The following is a 19,753-nucleotide window of genomic DNA, read 5'->3' as shown; positions in this document are numbered from 1 at the left end:
TGAATCTCAGTCTGTTATGCCTTACTTTTGAATAGTGTATGCGATCATTTCAATTTAAATCGCTATGTACGTAAATTCCTAGCTTTTTATTGTTGTGACTGCTTACAGTTATTGTTCTAGAATTTGCATATTTATGGACAGTAAGCCACGTTTGTTCGTGATAATAGTCAATTGCAACGCCCTGCACCTGGAGTCTATCCTTTGCCAAGTCTTCCTGCAATTTGCATTTTGATACCCCACTTTCTAGCGTTGCGACCTCTCTGTGTACAACATCTGGGAAAAGCGTTAGGGGACTTCCGACGTTATCCACTTGAATATATATAGCGTAGGTACAACCACAGTGGAGAGGTATCTGTTGAAAGGCGAGACAAACGTATGGTTCCTGAAGAATGGTAGCAGCCTTTCCAGTAGGGATAAAAGTCTGAATGATTAACTTATCTGGCCTTTTAACATCAACCAAGACAGTCTTGCTGTGCGGGTTCTACGGAAGGCTGAAAGAAAGGGGAAACTATAGCGGTAATTTTTACCGAGGACATGCGCGTCCTCTCGGGTAAAGTAGCCCCCATTCGGATCTCCAGGCAGGGACTAATCTGGAGGACGTCGTCATCAGGAGAAGCCAAACTAACATTCTACACATCGAAGCGTGGAATGTCTATCTATTAACGGGGCTGGTAGGTTAGAAAATTTGAAAAGGGAAATGAATGGGTTGAAGCTAGTTAAAGTGGGAATTAGTGAACTTCAGTGGCAGGAGAAAAATTACTTCTGGTCAGGTGAATACAGGGTTATAAACACAAAGTGAAATAGGGGTAATGGAGGAGAGGGTTTAATAATGAAGAAGAAAAAAGGAATACGGATAAGCTACTACGAATAACATAGTGAACGCATTATCACAGCCAAGAGAGACACGATACCCACGCCTACCGTACTTGTACAAGTTTGCATGGCAACTAGCCCGGCAGATGATGAATAGATTGAAGAAATATATGATGAGGTAAAGGAAATTATTAAGGTAGTTAAAGGAGACCAAAATGTAATAGTGATAGGGCACTGGAATTCGACAGTAGGAAAAGGAGGAGGAGGAGAAATTGTAGGGGAATATGGAATGGGAAAAAGGAATGAAAGAGAAAGTCGCCTGGTAGAATTTTGCACAGAACATAATTTAATTATCGCCCACACTTGGTTTAAGAACCATAAAAGGCGGTTGTATACGTGGAAGAGACCTGCAGACACCGGAAGGCTTCAGATTGATTATATAATTGTTAGACAGAGATTTAGGATCCAGATTTTAAAATGTAAGACATTTCCTGGATCAGATGTGGACTCTGGTCACAATTTATTGGTTATGAACTATAGACTAAAACTAAGGAGATATGAAGAAGGTTGGATATTAAGGAGATAGGACCTGGATAAGCTGAAAGAACCAGAGGTTGTTGAGAGCTTCACGGGGAGCATTAGGCAACGGTTGGCTAGAACTGGGAAAGGGAATACAATAGAAGACGAATGGGTCGTAAGAGATGAAATAGTGAAGGCAGTAGAAAATCAAATAGGTAACAATACAAGGGCTAGTAGAAAGTCTATGGACAACACACGAGCTATTCAATTTATGTAATGAAAGTAGAAAATTTAAAAATTCAGCAAATGAAGCGGGAGAAAGAAACAAACGTTTAAAAAATGAGATCGACAGGAAGTGCAAAATTGCTAAGCAGGAATGGCTAGAGGACAAATGTAAGGATTTAGAAGAATATTTCACAATGGAGAAAATACCGCATACAGGAAATTTGAAGAGACCTTCGAGGAAAAGGGTAGCGGCTGTATGAATATCAGGAGCTCAGATGGTAAAACAACTCTTTCTTTTTGGAAATTTGTGGAAAGTTCCTATAGTACCAAACTGCTGAGGTCATCACTCCCTAAGTCTACACACTACTTAATCTAACTTAAACTAACTTTCACTAAGGACAACGTACACACCCATGCCCGAGAGGGGACTCGAACCTCTGATTGGGGGGGGGGGGGGGGCTGCCGAGCGAACCGCGGCAAGACGCCCGTAGACCGCGAGGCTGCTCCGCGTGGCTATGTGTTGCGTATTTAGATTTGCGCACAGTACTTTCACTACACTTAGCACAAAATGGTGGAGGCGTCTGCAATCGCTCTGTGAGTATTCGTATTTTCCGATTAGGAGACTGCGCGCGCGCGCGTGTGTGTGTGTGTGTGTGTGTGTGTGTGTGTGTGTGTGTGAAAGGAGCTAACACGTTCTGGTTACTGTGTGTTTAAGTCATTGATTTATTATGGCACACTGGTGGATGATCCAGGGTGGGGATATTGCCTAGTTTGTGATATTATTTTGTGTTGCCTAGGGAGTAGTTCTTTTTCACCAATTTATTTTATTAGTTTTAATAGCGTCTAGTGGCTGATGTCTGTCCGGTCATTTATTATGTTTGTTTTCTGTTAGTGCTTTTTGAATTTCGAAGTTTTCTTGTAGGTGTAGGAGACGTTTATTGTTGATGACTGTGACTAGTTCCATATCCTTCCTATTATGGTAGGGTGGTTGTTTCCTTGACTGAGGTTTTCTGCAAATGTTGAAAGGCTTGTGCGATATTTCCGTTATCTGTTATGTTCCTTATACCTTATTTCAAAATTTCTGCCTGTCTGTCCTAGGTATAGAGCATCGCAGCTGTTACACTGGACTTGGTAAAAGCCAAATGCATACCAAAGGAACGGCTCTATACAGAAATGTCTAAAAAGGGAAGATCAAACGTACATATACAAAAAATCTGGCAATTAAACTAATAAAACAGATTGTTGACAGAGACAACCCCATAGACACGGCAAAATAATATCAGAAACTAGGCAATATCCCCACCCTAGATCATCCACAATTGTATCGTAATAAATCAGTGACTTAAACACACAGTAGCCAGAAAGTGTTAGATCCCTCTATACGCACACACACACACATACACACACACAATCTCTCTGTCTTTCTTCCTAATCGGAAAATATAAACACTCATAGAGCGATAGCAGGCGTCTCCAACACTATCAAACAAACAAAACAAGAACGCATCACGCAACAGCAAAACGAAACCAGCGGAATGACGATATGGCAGTGATACTTCCCAGAACACAAGTGTTTTGTGTTAAGTGTAGTGAAAGTTGTGTGTGCAAATCCAAATACACAACATATACACGTGGAAAACGAAGAAGAATAGAATAAACAACAACAAAAAAACCGTCAGTAACGAAAAGAATGAAAACTGTTTATAGTAAAAACTAATGCATGCGAACTGTTAATGATCAAAACAAAGAAACTAAAAGAAAAAAAAATTGTTACAACGACCGCTGAAGATGCTTTAAAATAAAACTATATGCGTCCGGTCTTATTAAGACTTTTATCACAGTTGCTATAGACGGCATTTAACCTACACAATTTAAAATTTTTATGTTGACCAGCCAGTTAATCTGTTTCTTGTTGCTCTTGATAAGCAAAAATATATTCTTACCTTTCTTTGTAATCGTATGTGGACTGTGAACCGTTTGTAAGAGACTAGTTCTGTTATTTGTTCACAGACGCTTCCGCAGAACTATTGCCACATTTTCTTTTCCCTATCTTCCATGACGAGTACTACTCTATTTAATTAATGCGGATAGCATTTTTCTCCGTCTGAACGCAGAACGTATCTTATCGGGTCTATGAAGGCATTTCTATATTCCAAAAAAACACATGTTTTCGCCACGCATAATTCGCTGCTCTACCAGTACCACCACTTATGGTGAGAGGGGGGGGGGGGGGGGGCACCGGCCACCGGCGACAGCGGAGTCGAGAAATCTGCATACAAGTTCGTCACAGAATCGTCGGAGTTTCTTGCTTAAGCCTTACATCCTGCTCTAAACTAGACGACCTCGAACAGTTCTGGGAGAAATGCTGCCCTCCCCCCCCCCCCCCACAAGCTGTGTTTTTTCACACCGTGAGCAGCCAGAACGTAGGCGTCATTCGTGCCGAAATGAGTCACCCAGTGTGCTGAATCGCTGCTGGAAAAGCCTCCTCTACACTTAGGATGTGGCCTCTTGGTCTTCTTTCCCTAGCTGCCCGGTACTTCCATCATCCACCTGACGTTGGAGTTCCCAATTACCGGTGATCCCACACTCTGCATTTGTTTGGACCTTCTGGAAGATCTGGCCCAGTCTCAACAGAATAGTCTGCTCATACTGAATCAAATGTATTTCCAGCCATGGACAATACCTCGAACTTGTTTTTGAAGGCGTAAAGTGACAGCAGAGCGCCAAGTACCCACTTTTGTCTTTCCCCCTTGACCCCACCACTGTTTGCCATTCAATGTCAGGTGAAAGCCGACCGGCCGCGAAGTATGAATGGGAGGGAGCTGTGACGTCAAGGGTGGCAGGCGACTCTATAGCCTCCATAAGTACCAGATCATTCTTAGTTAATGTCCCATTGCCACCGCAGCCTAGGACACCAAGCTGAAACCTGTCGGCCATGGTCAACACAGATCCCACCTGTTTATGTACAGTGGTCAATTCCAGAAGCATCCCTACCAATCCTTAATCAATTTTGGTCTACATCACACCAAAGGAGAAGCTGCGCGCAATGTAAGTTCGGTTGCTACGTTACTTCTGGTTTTTACTACAATCAAAAGTCAGCTCTCAAAATGTAAATGCACTAGAATTCACGCATAACCTTAGAATAAGTCGCACTAGACAACACAGCGCCTTGAAGATAGACTTATGAACAAAACTAAACTAAGTCCTGTGTGTAAACAGAAGCCACTACTGCTACTGACATCTTCGTTGGGCTCCATTGCTGCACTGACATTGTGAACACTGTACTCAACGCTCACGAGGTCCAAAGTGAACAAGGCGACAAGCGCTTATGGCGGCGAAAATCTACTCTAGAATGTCAGCTCGTTCAGTGCAGGTGTACTAAAATATACACAGGAACTTAAGAGAAAGTCAGTATACAGTAGTCAAGACAGTGAAGAACAAAAAGATACAATTCACTTCTTTTGAAGCACAAGAGAATAAATACTAAACTAAGTCCTGTGTATAAACAGAAACTGCTACAGCTACTGACGCGCCAGTTCTGCTCCACGGCTGTGGCTACGCATATGCCACAACTCCAGTAATTTCTTGACTTGCTTCCAGTAGTTCAGGAACATGCAAATATCGAAATTAAACTTGTCGGCCCTTCGCATGGGAATAAGAGACGGGGACGGAGATGCAGAATCTAGAAGAGGAACTGGTTGAGAAAACAAGATTGCTACAGCCAAGTAAAACTTCTCGAGTAACTAAGAACAGCTACATGTCTCGACAACAGTACCCAATATGTCACCACCTTGTGCTGTTTTAAAGGACAACACTCACACATATCCAACCCGTTCGAACAAGGTCTCGACAGAAACACCCAGGAGCAGGAGTAGTAGACGATAAAGATGGAAAACTGCTGAAGAGCCAAATTTTCTGATACAAATTTCATATTTGCAGGCTTCGAATGTAAGATCTAAAAGGCGAAGAACGTACCATAAAATGAAAGAACAGACTATAAAAGCACTGCTACGCGAAAGGATTCGTCACACACATTCTGATCTCACGTTTATCAACAGAAGAGGTATCTTACGTCAGCAGAAACCTGGAGGCGGCTGAATGTAAATGTAAAGACAGATTGAATTACCAACGAGGGAAAGTATCTACAGCAAGAAGAGGAATAATTTCAAAATTATCTTTAAAGAATAGTAGGCTAAGTAACATAGTGTTTGGTTCTATTGATGCAATAGTAGGATGGCCATTGATTACTACTATTAAACGATTTTCGTTGAGTACATTTAGTGGCTATATGTATCCATGGATGATGAAGTAACGATAAAATTTATTATCAAACTGATAGAAGGACCAGCATTAAGTTGGCCTAACCAAAACGCAGATCTATTTCGTTCTTATGAAACGTTTGTATAAATATTTTTAAATAGTAACTGGAGACCATTTAAGCAGATAAAGCTCCAGAATGAATCTTTGAATCAACCGTATACAGGGCAGGGTGGTATTCCAAAGAGAATCGTTTTAGGAACAACTGAGTAAGATTGTACATCTGTTTACAGGTAGCTCCCTAATACACTAAGAGAGATCTCTAAAGAGATTGTTGCCACAGCCACTGCAGTGGGAATTAATACACTGTAATGTTAACTCAGTGGCAAATTTCTTTGATTTCAGTGAAAATCAGTACTAGGCAATCAGCCAAACAGAATAAACGCCGACGATTCAGAATAAACACAGATATGATTAGTGCTGTGGATTAGATGACAGAGGCAGAAAGTTTGACGAAAGTTATAGAATCAACAGAGAAAGAGGTAACGATGGGAGCAGGGACCAGAGAGATCACTGAGAAAACAATCGCTGGACTGAAAATAGAACAAATTTCACATAACAGACAACAAAATTATGGACGTGATAGAAAGAGGCAGCCAAAGGCAACATTATGGGAACTGGAAGATGTTCCAGCTGGAGTATGAGACGTCTAGTATTGCTATCTTTCTCTATTAGGTCCTATTACCCGAATACATAATAAGCTGGAATACGAAAATCTATTTTTTTAAGATGAAAAAAAGACAAAACAGATCGCTTTGGTCGCCCAGAGACAAAATTTACTAAAATCCTAGTGGCAGTAGTTATGAACTGTTTAGAAAGAAAAACAGCAAATTGGACTGACGTTCTTCCCTTCCGTTAAATCCACGAAAAACACTATGGCTGTTACATTTGTGTTTATTAGTGTGGTGGTATTTGAAATGAAATGACAAATTAGTATTTATTGTTACTGTCATCATACAGTAACATTTATTGGTCTTAATCTCAATATACTAAATAACGGCGCCTCATTAGCTCGTAACAGAAATTCGCATCTTTACACGAGAATGTCTGAAGAACAAGAGAATTTTAAGTAAAAATTATTATCAAAGTCAGTGAGTTAAAGTGTAATAGAGATCTCAATTAAACCGCGCTGCATCTCTAGTGTAGAACACATACACTACTAGATCAGAGACACTATTATCCTCTATCACAAAACATCTGATTTAAAACAATTTTTGATTGAGACGCTACAAAGCCTCCAATGGGAAAAGACCACTACAGTTTTACTCGCTACTGGTCATAATTAGGTTTATAGTGTTTGTTCATATTACAATACTTTTGAACTGATCTTTGACTGGTTAGGAAGGAATAAGGTAAAGTGATAGGTCTAGATTTAGACAAGAGGATGTAATTACTGACACATTATAACACAAGTGAACCAGGTACAATATAGTACAGATCGCAATTAAACTGAACAATGTTACGTCAACAAAAGAAGTAAATTTTTTGAATGAAACTTTACATAATATTGACAAGTATTTATGAGTAACAGCACAAAGAATACAACAATCATATAATGAACACATGCAGTAGGTGCGATATAATTATGTTTATGTTTGTACATAGTACTATCACATTTAACATATCAGTGTGTAATGATCTTCATGGTAGGGGAGTATGCAAGTGCATTATGAAGCGACTTGCAATTCTGAGGGATAATATGTTGCAAAAATTCAAAATCTTAAGACTCGATGACGACAGCATAGCTCTGTCGGAAACGGTCATGCATAGAACGCTTTTGATTTTTAGCGATCTTGGCTTGTGAAGTTTTCTTCTGTTACCACACATTGCAGATTGCCACCAGGCTGACCATATCAGGAATATATAATTATTATTTTTATTTTTCTGCGTGGCATGATTATGTAATAAGATTCCCTTGGTTATCTTTCTGCCCCACCATAGGAGAACCATAGGCAGGCCTTCAAACTCATATATTAGTGACTGGTGTATTGATTACAAAATGTTTTTACAGAGTATTACAAAGCTGGAAAGGATCAGAAACAAAGTATCAGTCTCTTACATGGTATACTGGATATGGTTTTTACATGCAAATGTAGGAGCATTCAGGATTACGAGAATAGTATAACATCATTAGTATTGATCAAGAGCAGGGTTAATTGGCATAAACTACAAAGTTTTCCATGAGGACGGTATTCTCGAGTTAGCATACGTATTTGCAAAAATTGTCGACCAGGAACACAAATCAAATTGATTCTCCTTACATGTGGAATTTCTCTCGAGTCACACCAGGCAAAGCTGTGGCCGAACATCTGGTTTAGGAAAAGTCTCTAAGTGTAAATCTCAGACCCAGTAAATTTATAACGCCATCCAGGAGATCAAATGGCACCTGTACATGTAACAGTTCTACAACAAATATCAGAAACGTCTCAGAATATTATCTTCCTGACTTTCAAACTATGTGTACCGTCACTTTTAAGAAGCAGTAAATGTATAGAGACCATTATTGTTACTAAACTTGAAATCGTTCGTGTTCGGGTTGAAACAGATTAGGTATATTTGTTATTAACTCTTACATTTTTAAATGTTCGCCATGTCCACCAGCTGACATAGTTCGGACGTCATCAAGCTAACCACAAGGCAGTAGCAGTTCTTGATTTTTTCATTATATCCCACAAGCCACTCATAGAGTGGTTTTCCATTTTGTCGTTCATATTTGATGGCATTCTGTAGTTCATACCGCTAAGTTGCCCATTTCATCCAGCTGAATAGGAGCTATGCAGTCTGGCAACATCTGTTTGTCTGTTCCGTAGGTGTTACATTTGTAGCCTCATAAAAATTTCCAAATGTTGGAGCGGAATTTTGTACGCCAAGATTTGTGTTCAAGAGCACAACAGTACTAATCCCGCACACAGCGATGAGACAACTACTCACCACTTGCGCAGCAGATGAAAGGTAACCGACTTGGCACAATCTTGCGGCTCCGTTTTGGAACGTTAGATTATACTGACTTACAATTCACAAACGTTCTGATCAGTCAGCGCTGCAAATATACGTATCATCAGCCTGGAAACACTTGTCGGAATAATCCATACTGCATCCTCACAATACATTAATATTTGAGACCGCACCCCCCAAACCATCAGACTCAAGGTACAACTATCTATTAGGCTGACGCATAAGTTCGTAGCGTTTTTGCATAGCAGAGACTTTAGTCTTCAGTAATGTATTCTCCTTCATTGTTTACACTGGGGTAACTTTTCGATTTCGTGACTGTAGAAGTTACGTGGTTTTAAGGCGAAGAAATCTTCGAGGCATGTTCGGAGCACATTTTTGTGGTGTCCCCGCCAGACACCACACTTGCTAGGTGGTAGCCTTCAAATCGGCCGCGGTCCGTTAGTATACGTCGGACCCACGTGTCGCCACAATCAGTGAGTGCAGACCGAGCGCCGCCACACGGCAGGTCTAGTCTAGAGAGACTCCCTAGCTCTCGCCCAGTTGTACAGCCGACTTTGCTAGCGATGGTTCACTGACTACAGACGGTCTCATTTGCCGAGACGAAAGTTTAGCATAGCCTTCAGCTACGTCATTTGCTACGACCTAGCAAGGCGTCATATTCAGTTACTATTCTGAACAGATAATATTGTGAATCATGTACCGTCAAGAGCGTCGTTCATCATTAATGGATTAAAGTTAAGTATCAAACTAATTACGTCCGCTTTCTGAATTCTAATTCCTTGTCATGTTCCAGACCTCACGTCAGTATGGTTCTTCCCTCCTCACGCCAGCTTGCGTGAGCTAAAACGCGTGCATTTCGGCCTCCTCTAGTAACACGGTGTTGGCTCTTCAGCCAACACTACAATTTTCATCCGGAAAGGATGTTCCTTGAAGGTTGTTCGATAGAGAGCGGAGAACATGAAAATTTGAGTTCGTAAAATAAAGTGAATAAGGTGGGTACGGAATGACTTGCAAGCTGCAGTGTACCAAAACCGCGATAAATGAAAGACTGTAATTTTTTAATTGTTTATCTCCCTCTCTATTAAGCTTTATGTGAAGATAAACCTAACACGACTATACTGCATGTGGTATAGAATCAACATTATCACAGTAATTACAATTTTTTTAATGTCCATTTGTTAACAGTTTTCTTTCATTAAGGCTCCAGAAGATTCCGGAGCTGCTGATATCAAGAAGAAACAAGGCAAAGCGATAACTGACTTTACAAGACATTAATGCGAACTGGTAGTGTTTAAGGTGACCGTAACAGTAGCAGCTGTTCGTTCTGCCGCCCTCCCCACATATCTTCAAAGTTTTGAGGCGAAGAACTCATCGACTCATGTTCGGAGTGCATTTTCACTCGGAAAGGAAGTTCCTGGAAGGTTGTTGGATAGAGAGCGGAAGTTGTTCGATAGAGAGCGGAAAAGATGAAAATTTGAGATCGCGAGATCAAGTGACTAAGGTGGAAGCGGAATGACTTCCCAACCCAACTCTTGTACAGTGTTTTCGTCAGTGATCTTGCAGTATGTGGGCAGGTGTAATCGTGTTGTAGCGTCACTTCACGCAGTCTTGGTGGCCAGTTTTCTTGGACTGTGTGTGCAAGACGTTTCATTGTTGACAATAAATATCAGCTGTGATCGTTACATGACAGTTAAACCTCAGGGAAGCAATTCGTAATACACCACACCGTCGCTGTTTCATCAGATGCATAACATTATCATCTGCGGTTGGGCGCATATATTTGAATGGGGGGTTGCCGCTTTTTTTCTTTTTTTAAATTTAACCATTCCTTTCTCTTCCTTACGTTAGCATGAAGGCACCATTTCTCGTCACCGGTAACGATGGAGGATAGGAGTGGTCGGTGTTGTTCACGAGCCAATTGATGACGAGCAAGCAAAGACGCATATATTGACAACCGCTAATTTTTGTGATTTTAGTTAGAGCACGTAGTACACATACATCCGATTTTTTATTCTGCTTCATAGCTTCTAATGCCTTACTATGGTGAAATGATCACAATTCATCAATTTGTCAGTTCTCACGTACATTGCTGTGGATCGTTGTGGATTAATGCGTTTAAACTGTCTTCATCAAACCCCTAAAGTATTAATTAATGTCGAAACGATCCTCCTTTAAAAGAGAAAACCATTTTCTTGCCGTGCTCTGTCCAGTGTCATTATGCTCAACCATGGAGTAAATGTTTGTGGTTGCCTCCCCTGCTGCCATCCCTCTATTGAATTCTAACAGAAGAATAGGTTGGAAACGTTCCGCTTTCTCCACTTGGAACTGCATTTTCTAGCGCTCACAGCTCCACTCAGTATCTCCAAATGAGAAAATAACAACATGTAAACTCAAACTGAAACAGTGAGCTGCAAATAGACGTGATAATCGATGATTAAACCCACAGTAACCGGAACACCAACACGCGAAACAAAAACGCTACAAACTTATGCGCCAACCTATTATAATGCAAAGTTAAACTAGCAGACAGCATCTTCACTTCGTGGAATTACATTAATTTCACACCCTCATGTGGTGGTTTCATAAAAGGAATACACTTTTGACCTCAGGGATTAACAGTGTAAGTAGTACTTATTCCCAGCCAGTCGTGTGGAAACATATTCAGCAATTAGGCCACCTCATTATCAATCTCAAATCAGTTTAAAGATCAGTACCACAGACTTGAAACGTAACCAGATGCTTTGCGGCACCTGGCGCCTAGCACCAGTTTTGAATGACCTAAAAACTAGTTATTGTGCAGAAATGACAGCGTTCAAAATCCAGACATTTTCTTACTTATACTTAGAATTCTGATTGATTAATAATTGATAGATGTGTTTCTGATGGGCATTACTTTTGGTCTTTAATTTTTATGGATGCGAAAAAATAAGAAAGAACTTACACACTAAAATCCTACCAATTATTTAAAAAAAAAGACGAATTCTTTACATCAACTGCAAATCCTGCATATAGCTACTAAATTCTTACAGCTACGGTACAAAGGAATACACATAGATGTATACACGTCAGGAATTTTACTGCTGTCCTACATTTCATGAAAAATGTTTCCTAAAGACTAAAATTAACGCCATGTCTACAGAGTATACTTCCTTGGGTTACAAAAGCATGTGCAATTTTATGAATCATAATTTCAGTCTCGGCTTCGCTTGAATTGAAAGAATTATTTCTGGTTATCATATTGGCCTTTAATGTTAGATAACAACCCTAAATATTAGCTGATAGTCCGAAAGAAGTAACCACTGAAAATATTTTTTTTTAGATCCTGTTGGCGATATGACTCTTATTTTGTTAGACCCAAGATAACACGGTAAATATTCCCCAGAACAGGTATCCTATGACGAAGAGATGAGCATACAATAACTGCCAATTTTTCTTTTTCTTGCTAATGAGAGATGGTTCTGATGGTTATTTATGAACGCCTTATACCCTACACAAAATTCTCCAAGAAACCTTGCTGTCGAACTGACACTTTCTCTGACAAGTCTTATTTGTAAGAGTGACCATAGCCTGGCATACCTTCGCCTCCCAAAAAGTTTTCTTCTTATGTAATTTCAAGTGGAGTGACACTTTCATTATCCTTAGGTTTATTGAAGAGTACCTTATATGGCATACTGTAGGTAGAGGAATTTGGTACCCTCTTCGAGGTAGCTTCAAACAGTGCGTTTTTCACTCCGCTACATTGTTAGTTGGAACAATAAGTTCTAATAAGTACATTAAATTCCCGAAAGAGTCCCCCCACAGGGTTAGTTTCTAAATGGTACTATCATATTGTTATTTGTTTGGATCCTTGTTGCTGCAGGAAATCTTTCCAACATGCACTAGCGAAATTATTTGTATTGCCTGAAAGAAGTGGAATGGGCATGCAAGATTTTGGAACATACACCTCTAGAAGACTCCTGATTATTGGAGCACCTGTAGTACTCTCGATGGCATACAACTTTTGTATATATGGAAATACGTCATACAATCAGCATCTTCTCACTATCAGTCGGAATACACGTAAACCAACTATAAGTTTGAGGATTTCACCAAGAAAACAATATTTCATTATATAATCTATAGTGGTTGTAAAGCTGTTCAGCGAGGATTCTGCTGTAGCTGTTGTTTTACATGGTGCCACACAGGATAAGCAGCGTGTAATCTAGCCATGTTATGGCACATATCCAAATCAATATTGTCTATGATCTACATATTTCTTTAACATAACTTTAAAACTACAAGAATTTTCTCTACAATAGGGTAATTTTTCCAGGCTCGTATAATTGAACACTACGAGGGGTGTCCACTCAGTGGTGATGCAGCTGCGCTTACGGTGCACCAAGTGGTTTTTTAGCAGTGAGGTCATGAGGTGCATACTCCACTGCAACTGAGAGTACAGTAGGTCTGTCATGCCATGATGACAAACGCTCCATCCGCATGCACTGTATCTGGAACTTTCCGTTCCCACACTACTTGTTTGGGTGATGGCGTGTGTGTGTGTGTGTGTGTGTGTGTGTGTGTGTGTGTGTGTGTGTGTGTGTATGAAGTAAATGAATGAAGCATTTGTCATAGTTGTGTGTAGTTGTGTAGGCATTTGAATTATCACATCAAAGAAAATGAGGACTTCTAGACCTCCATTCACACATTTAGATCGACTTGCGCCAAATTGTACATACTGTTGCATAGCAGTGTTCTGCTAGCATTTAGCTGAGACTCAAGTTCCGAATGTGGCTTATGCTATGTCATGCTCGAATGGCGTCAGGTCGAGAAGACGTCCTGTGGACAGTGACTATTGCTGCTCTGGTGCAGGTGAGAACATCTGCCTATCCTGGTCCTGAAGTTCAGCCAGCACTGGATCGAGGCTGAAACAATAGCAACAGAACCTAAATATAACAGAGAATGTCATAACATTATTAGTTTAGCTGTGAAATACACATGTAATTGTGAAAGGAAGCAGAATTGTGACAGAAGTAAAGCATCTTGAGCTTTCAGTTATACATGCACCTCTTTATTTGTCAACTGGATTCACTTATTACAAGCGTCATCACTGGAGGAAAATCTGTACAGTGAAAATCCAAAACGGCTTTCACATTTTTCACTGTACAGCTTTTCCTCCAGTGATGATGCTTCTAAAAAGCTAAACTGGTTGAGAAATAAACTTGCACATGTACAGCTGAAAGCTCAGGGTGCTTTACTTCAGCTATCTGATGGCTGTAAGCACTTACCTTTATAAAGTTCTCAGTATAATGTTAGCTCGTGGTTTCTTGCTAATAATAACCATACTGTTATAACAAAAATCAAATACTTACCGATAGTCTTCTCCTTCGCTGCTGACTGCTTCTGCTACTGTTGCTACCCATGGCAGCAGTTCATGCTGGAGAGCAAATATAGAGCACACACAATCAAATTAAAAAAAAAAATGCTCGCCTGACATTGCACTCGATCAGCAGACAATATGATGACATCGATGAGCAGGGCGTTGGGGTGTCGGGGCGGGCGCTGCAGGTGTAGGGGCGCTCGGAGGGGGGCAATGACGTGATGATGTCATATTATGTCAGAATTTCTGGAACGGTAATGTCTGGGCGTTGATGCACGTGACCAGATGCGATGATATCAGAATTTCTGGAACGCTGATGCTAATGTCAGTGAAATTCCTGTCATAATCTGCAGAGACTTTCTACTCAAGATCTGTATACAGGGCGTACCACATTCAGTAGCGGTGGCTTTGTGTACTAGAGGGAGAGGGGCGCCAGTGACTGTCAAGTTTAAGACCTGTATACGCACAGCTGCACCACGTATGCTTCACGGACTACCTAGAGTCCACAAGTTAGAAATGCATCTTCGTCGAACTGTTAGCAACACTGCGCACCGCCATATGAATTAGCGAAACTCCTGACAGCCATCCTCAGCCCCTTTGTGGGAAAATACCAGCTCCACATACGAAATTCGGCACATTTCGTCCAGCAGCTCCAGAACTTCAGACTAGGCCAAGTAGACCTCACGGTGAATTTCGACGTGCTATCTCTTTTTACAAAGATACCTCTAAGAGACAACACAAGCCTCATAGGAGAAAAACTTTGGCCAGCGCTAACGAAACGTTGAATTCCTGCTTACATCAACCTACTTTCTAAGCGGCGGAACTATTATGCAGTAGCGGTGCTCTGCCCACTATCACCAGTGGTGGCCAGTACGTTTATGGAGATACTGAAGAGGAACCCTTGGAGTCGAGTCTACAAGCCCTCCCTCATGCTTTTTTATGTGTAGATGATGCGTTTGTGATCTGTCTACACTAACGACACCACCCACATGGCTTTCTACGAAACCTGAATTAGCTGCAGCAGAACGTCAAATTTACGATGGAGACAGAAGAAAATCATCAACTCCCATTCCTGGTTCAAATGGCTCTGAGCACTATGGGACTTAACTTCTAAGGTCATCAGTTCCCTAGAAGTTAGAACTACTTGAACCTAACTAACCTAAGGACATCACACACAGCCATGCCCGAGGCAGGATTCGAACCTGCGACCGTAGCGGTCGCGCGGTTCCAGACTGTAGCGCCTAGAACCGCTCGGCCACCACGGCCGGCAAAGTCCCATTCCTGGATGTGCTTGTTAAGTGAAGATCATATCACGGACTTCCACTTCGGACTAATGAGGATTTTTAAATGAGGCCTAATATTCCCTATTGTTTGGGAACGGAATCTGTTCCGAAGAATAAAGAATAATGAAAATCTGGAAGAGTGCACATACATTTATAGCCGAATCGTTACCGTGCGACTACTATCTCACGATAATGATCGAAGGAAATTTTTACAAAAAAGCTGAAATTAATAAGTAGTAGGTGAAATTTGGAATAAATAAATTGAATCTGTAACAATTTTAGATGTAAAGTTACTTAGGAATGGTCGCTAGCTCTTTGTGGGAGCAAAAATTACTTATTAATTGTTTATAAAATACGAACTTATCATTTAATTGCAGTCAGGCGAGAACGTAACCAAAGGCACTGGCTCGAGCTCAGAAGTAAAAATACAGCTAATACCATGAATGAAAGTAAATCGGAAAACAAAAAAAATAATTTGTACTGAACACATACACGTAAAAGTTAATTGCTTACAAAACACTTGGCTTATTGAATAGCTTTGAGTTACTCAACGTAATGGTTACTATTAATGATTTTAGAAATGCTTATGTTCTCAAATACTTGTCTTCTGTTATTGAAAATCATTTTTGGAAGGTTTCCAATGTTTCACTCAGCGAAGAAGAATTAATTTTACAATACACTGTTTCGCAATTTGCAAATATGAGCAGAGTTTTCAATGCACACAAACGACATGAAATGTATTATACTGAAGTAATGTTTTAAAGAAGCTCATTACTTTCAATATTTTACTTTTCTTTCACTGGTGGTATCCTCGGGGTCTATAATATTGACCGAATATGACACTGTTAGGTAAAGTAAAGTCACACTATAACAGTTTCTTCACTAAACACTCTGTTGTTCAGTTAAGAAAAAATTATATGCTGGCTAGTCTAAAGATGAAACTTTATGGTCGATATATAGGGCAACAATCAACAGTGCATCGTTACATTCTGCTGTGGTTAAGTGGAACAGTTGGTTCCAGCGTGTGGACAAATAAGACTGAAATACGAGGTAAGAAGCCGGCAGACCATCTCGCTGTGTAAAGCATCGCTCCTGTGTAACTCAGCTTGCCGCTGTCTCGTTTGGTATACTGTGAACTATGGATGAAAGGCAGAAGGCAGATTTCATATTTCTAGATTTCCGAAAAGCAAGGTACCCCCCTGCAGACTGTTAACGAAGGTACGAACGTACGGAATAGGTTCCCAGATATGTGAGTGGCTCGAAGACTTCTTACGTAATAGAATTCAGTATGTTGTTCTCGATGGCGAGTCTTAATCAGGGACAAGGGTATCAGCAGGAGTGCCCCAGCCAAGTGTGGTACGACCGCTGTTATTATCTACATTAATAAATAATCTGGTGGAGGGGGTGAGCTCCAATCTTCGGTTGTTTACTGATGATGCAGTGGTGTACAGGAAAGTGTCGAAGATAAGCGTCTGTAGGATGCTACAAGATGACTTATACAAACTTTCTAGTTGGTATGAAGAATGTAGAGAAATTTGAGTTAATGCGGATGAGTAAGAAACACAATCGGGCCCGCATCTCGTGGTCGTGCGGTAGCATTCTCGCTTCCCGCGCCCGGGTTCCCGGGTTCGATTCCCGGCGGGGTCAGGGATTTTCTCTGCCTCGTGATGGCTGGGTGTTGTGTGCTGTCCTTAGGTTAGTTAGGTTTAAGTAGTTCTAAGTTTTAGGGGACTGATGACCATAGATGTTAAGTCCCACAGTGCTCAGAGCCATTTGAACCATTTTTAGGAAACACAAACCTGTAATGTTCCGATACAGCTCAAGTAGTTTCCTGCTTGACACAGTCACGTCGTTTAAATATCTGGGCGTAACGTTGCAAAGTAACGTGAAACGGAATGAGCGTGTGAGGACTGGGGTAGGGAAGGTGAATCGTCGACTTCGGTTTATTGGGAAAATTTTAGGAAAGTGTGGTTCATCTGTAAAGGGCAACACACACAGGACGCTAGAGCGACCTGTTCTTGAGTACTGCTCGAGTGGTTGGGATCCACACCAGATCAGATTAAAGGAAGACATTGATTCAATTCAGAAGCGGTGTTATATTTTTTACCGTAAGTTCGAACAACGCGTAAGTGTAATGGAACCGCTTCGAGGACTCAAAAGGTGAATCTATGGAGGGAAGATGATGTTTTTTACGAGGAAACTATTGAGAAAAATTGTAGAAACGGCATTTGAAGCTGACTGCATAGCGAGCCTAATGCCACCCACATAAATTTTGCGTAAGCACCGCGAAGATAAGATACAAGAAATTAGAACCCATAGGAGGCATATTGACTGTCGGTTTTCCCTTGCTTGGAACGGGAAAGGAAATGGGTAGTTGTGGTACAGGGTACTCTCCGCCAAGCACCGTTCGTTGGTTTACTGAGTATCTATTTAGATGTAGATGAAGAACAGGGAATCAAAAGAGGATTTTTTATGTCCTGGTGCTCGAAGAATGATTTATGACAACCAAGGCGAAACTGGAAAAGTATTCCATTTTCAACATCCTGCAGAATGTTTTGAACATGACAGAGGCCATCGACCGTAGGATTCCGCGTACGTTTAGACTTATTCAAAAAGCCCGCTGAACAGAGGCAGCAGCGAAAATGCTGCAGCTGTGTCAGGGCAGTCCAGCCGCCAATCACCATGAAAGCATTCTACGAGCCCATCAGATGCAGCTTGCTACGTGACTGTAGAACAGGCGAGTGGAGGTGAGGTGGTGGACTCCTCGGGGGCGCTGAGGCACTAATGTGACACCATCCTATTAAGAAGCATTTATTTCCGAGATTTTTACAATTTCGCATTCTTCTTCCTAGTGCTGTCTACCAGCTGCTATGCTGAGTCCATGTTACATGGAAGCACAGGATAGTACTTTAGCACCCAGTAAGGAATCTGCAGGTGCATGTTCTGGCTTTATCAATGGTCAGTGCCGTGGCACCGTTGTAGGAGGTTCCAAGGGCCAATGAGGTGCTATAAACCAGCGCAGTTGTGACCATCTGTCAAGCCTCAGTGCTCTCGTGATGTTGCCCTTAGGTTTGTCCCTATAGATCTGCATGCCCCTGTTGTCAGTTGTCCTCTTGGTGTGTAAGTGGAAGACCGAACAGAGACAGCCCGAGAGGCAGTCCAAGTGTAAAGCCGGTAGGGTAGTACTTGTATTTCCCAGGAGCAGCGGCATCGGCGTCCTGCTCCCGAGTTGAGGAGGTTGCAGACGGAATTCACGGAAGAGCGCTCTGGCCCTCACCTTCAGTCAATCACTGCTGGACTCGAAGGAATGCAGTTCAAAGAGATGAAGTTCTCTCCACAGCCAGATGGTTGAGGTGACTGCATGTGCTCTCGGGCCTTTCACCTCTCACTTGTAGCCCAGTTTTAACTTCAGAGCTTCGGAGTGTTCTTTTATACAAATCTGCAGCCTGAAAGGCGTTCCTGCATCACCCCTAGGTGAAGTGGCCTTGTTACAGAATAGTGTTGTGTCAGCTCTGCACTGTTATCTGTGTGCTGAATCAGGTGTTCTCTCTCTCTCACACACACTAAACTCCGTCAGAACAGGCCTTGGAAGGCCCAACGGTACCGACTGGACGCCTTGTCATCCTCTCAGCCCAGGGGCGTCACTGGATGCAGATACGGAGGGTCATGTAGTGAGCACACTGCTCTCCTGGCCGTTGTTAGTTTTCGTAACCTGAGTCGCTACTTCTCAGTCAAGTAGCCCCTCATTTTGCCTCACAAGGGCTGAGTGCACCCTGCTGGCCAACAGCGCTCGACAGATCGGATGGTCACCCATCCAAGTGCTAGCCCAGCCCGACAGTGCTTAACTTCGGTGATCTGACGAGAACCAGTGTTATCGCTGCGGCAAGGCCGTTGGCATCTCTGTCACATACTATGAGGAAATCAGCTCCCTCCTCTTTGTTTGTACTTCAGTTCTCCCAAGTGTTGATATTGCTTGCACTACTACTGCATAATCAGCGGATGTGTTCCACTTAGCATCGCTCTAGTCAGTTCTAATAAATTTTTGTGTTAGACGTATGACACAAAGGCGCAAAGCCAGCAGTCGAAACATGTGGTTCACCACCGACTAAAAAGGAAAGGTCAAGCAAGGAGATGCTGAGGGTTTATTTTCTTTCAGAACTGTCAAGGTCGTATCCCAATAAATTGTGTTCATAAGGGGTAAACCGTCACAGGAGCATACCTAAGCTATGTGAGGGACCTGTCAAAAGGGGTTTTTGTTCCATGACAGGGCCTCAGTTGCTTCTTTA

General features: G+C 41.6%; 1 pseudogene; it reads right to left on the bottom strand.

The window, feature by feature from the left end:
• Positions 1–19,245: 19,245 nt before the first annotated feature.
• Positions 19,246–19,363, bottom strand: LOC126095844 (5S ribosomal RNA; annotated as a pseudogene).
• Positions 19,364–19,753: the final 390 nt, after the last annotated feature.

Source organism: Schistocerca cancellata, chromosome 8, assembly GCF_023864275.1.
Source record: "Schistocerca cancellata isolate TAMUIC-IGC-003103 chromosome 8, iqSchCanc2.1, whole genome shotgun sequence".
Classification (NCBI taxonomy): domain Eukaryota; kingdom Metazoa; phylum Arthropoda; class Insecta; order Orthoptera; family Acrididae; genus Schistocerca; species Schistocerca cancellata.
Note: the sequence above shows the minus strand (reverse complement) of the source record. Positions and strands in the feature narration are given on the sequence as shown.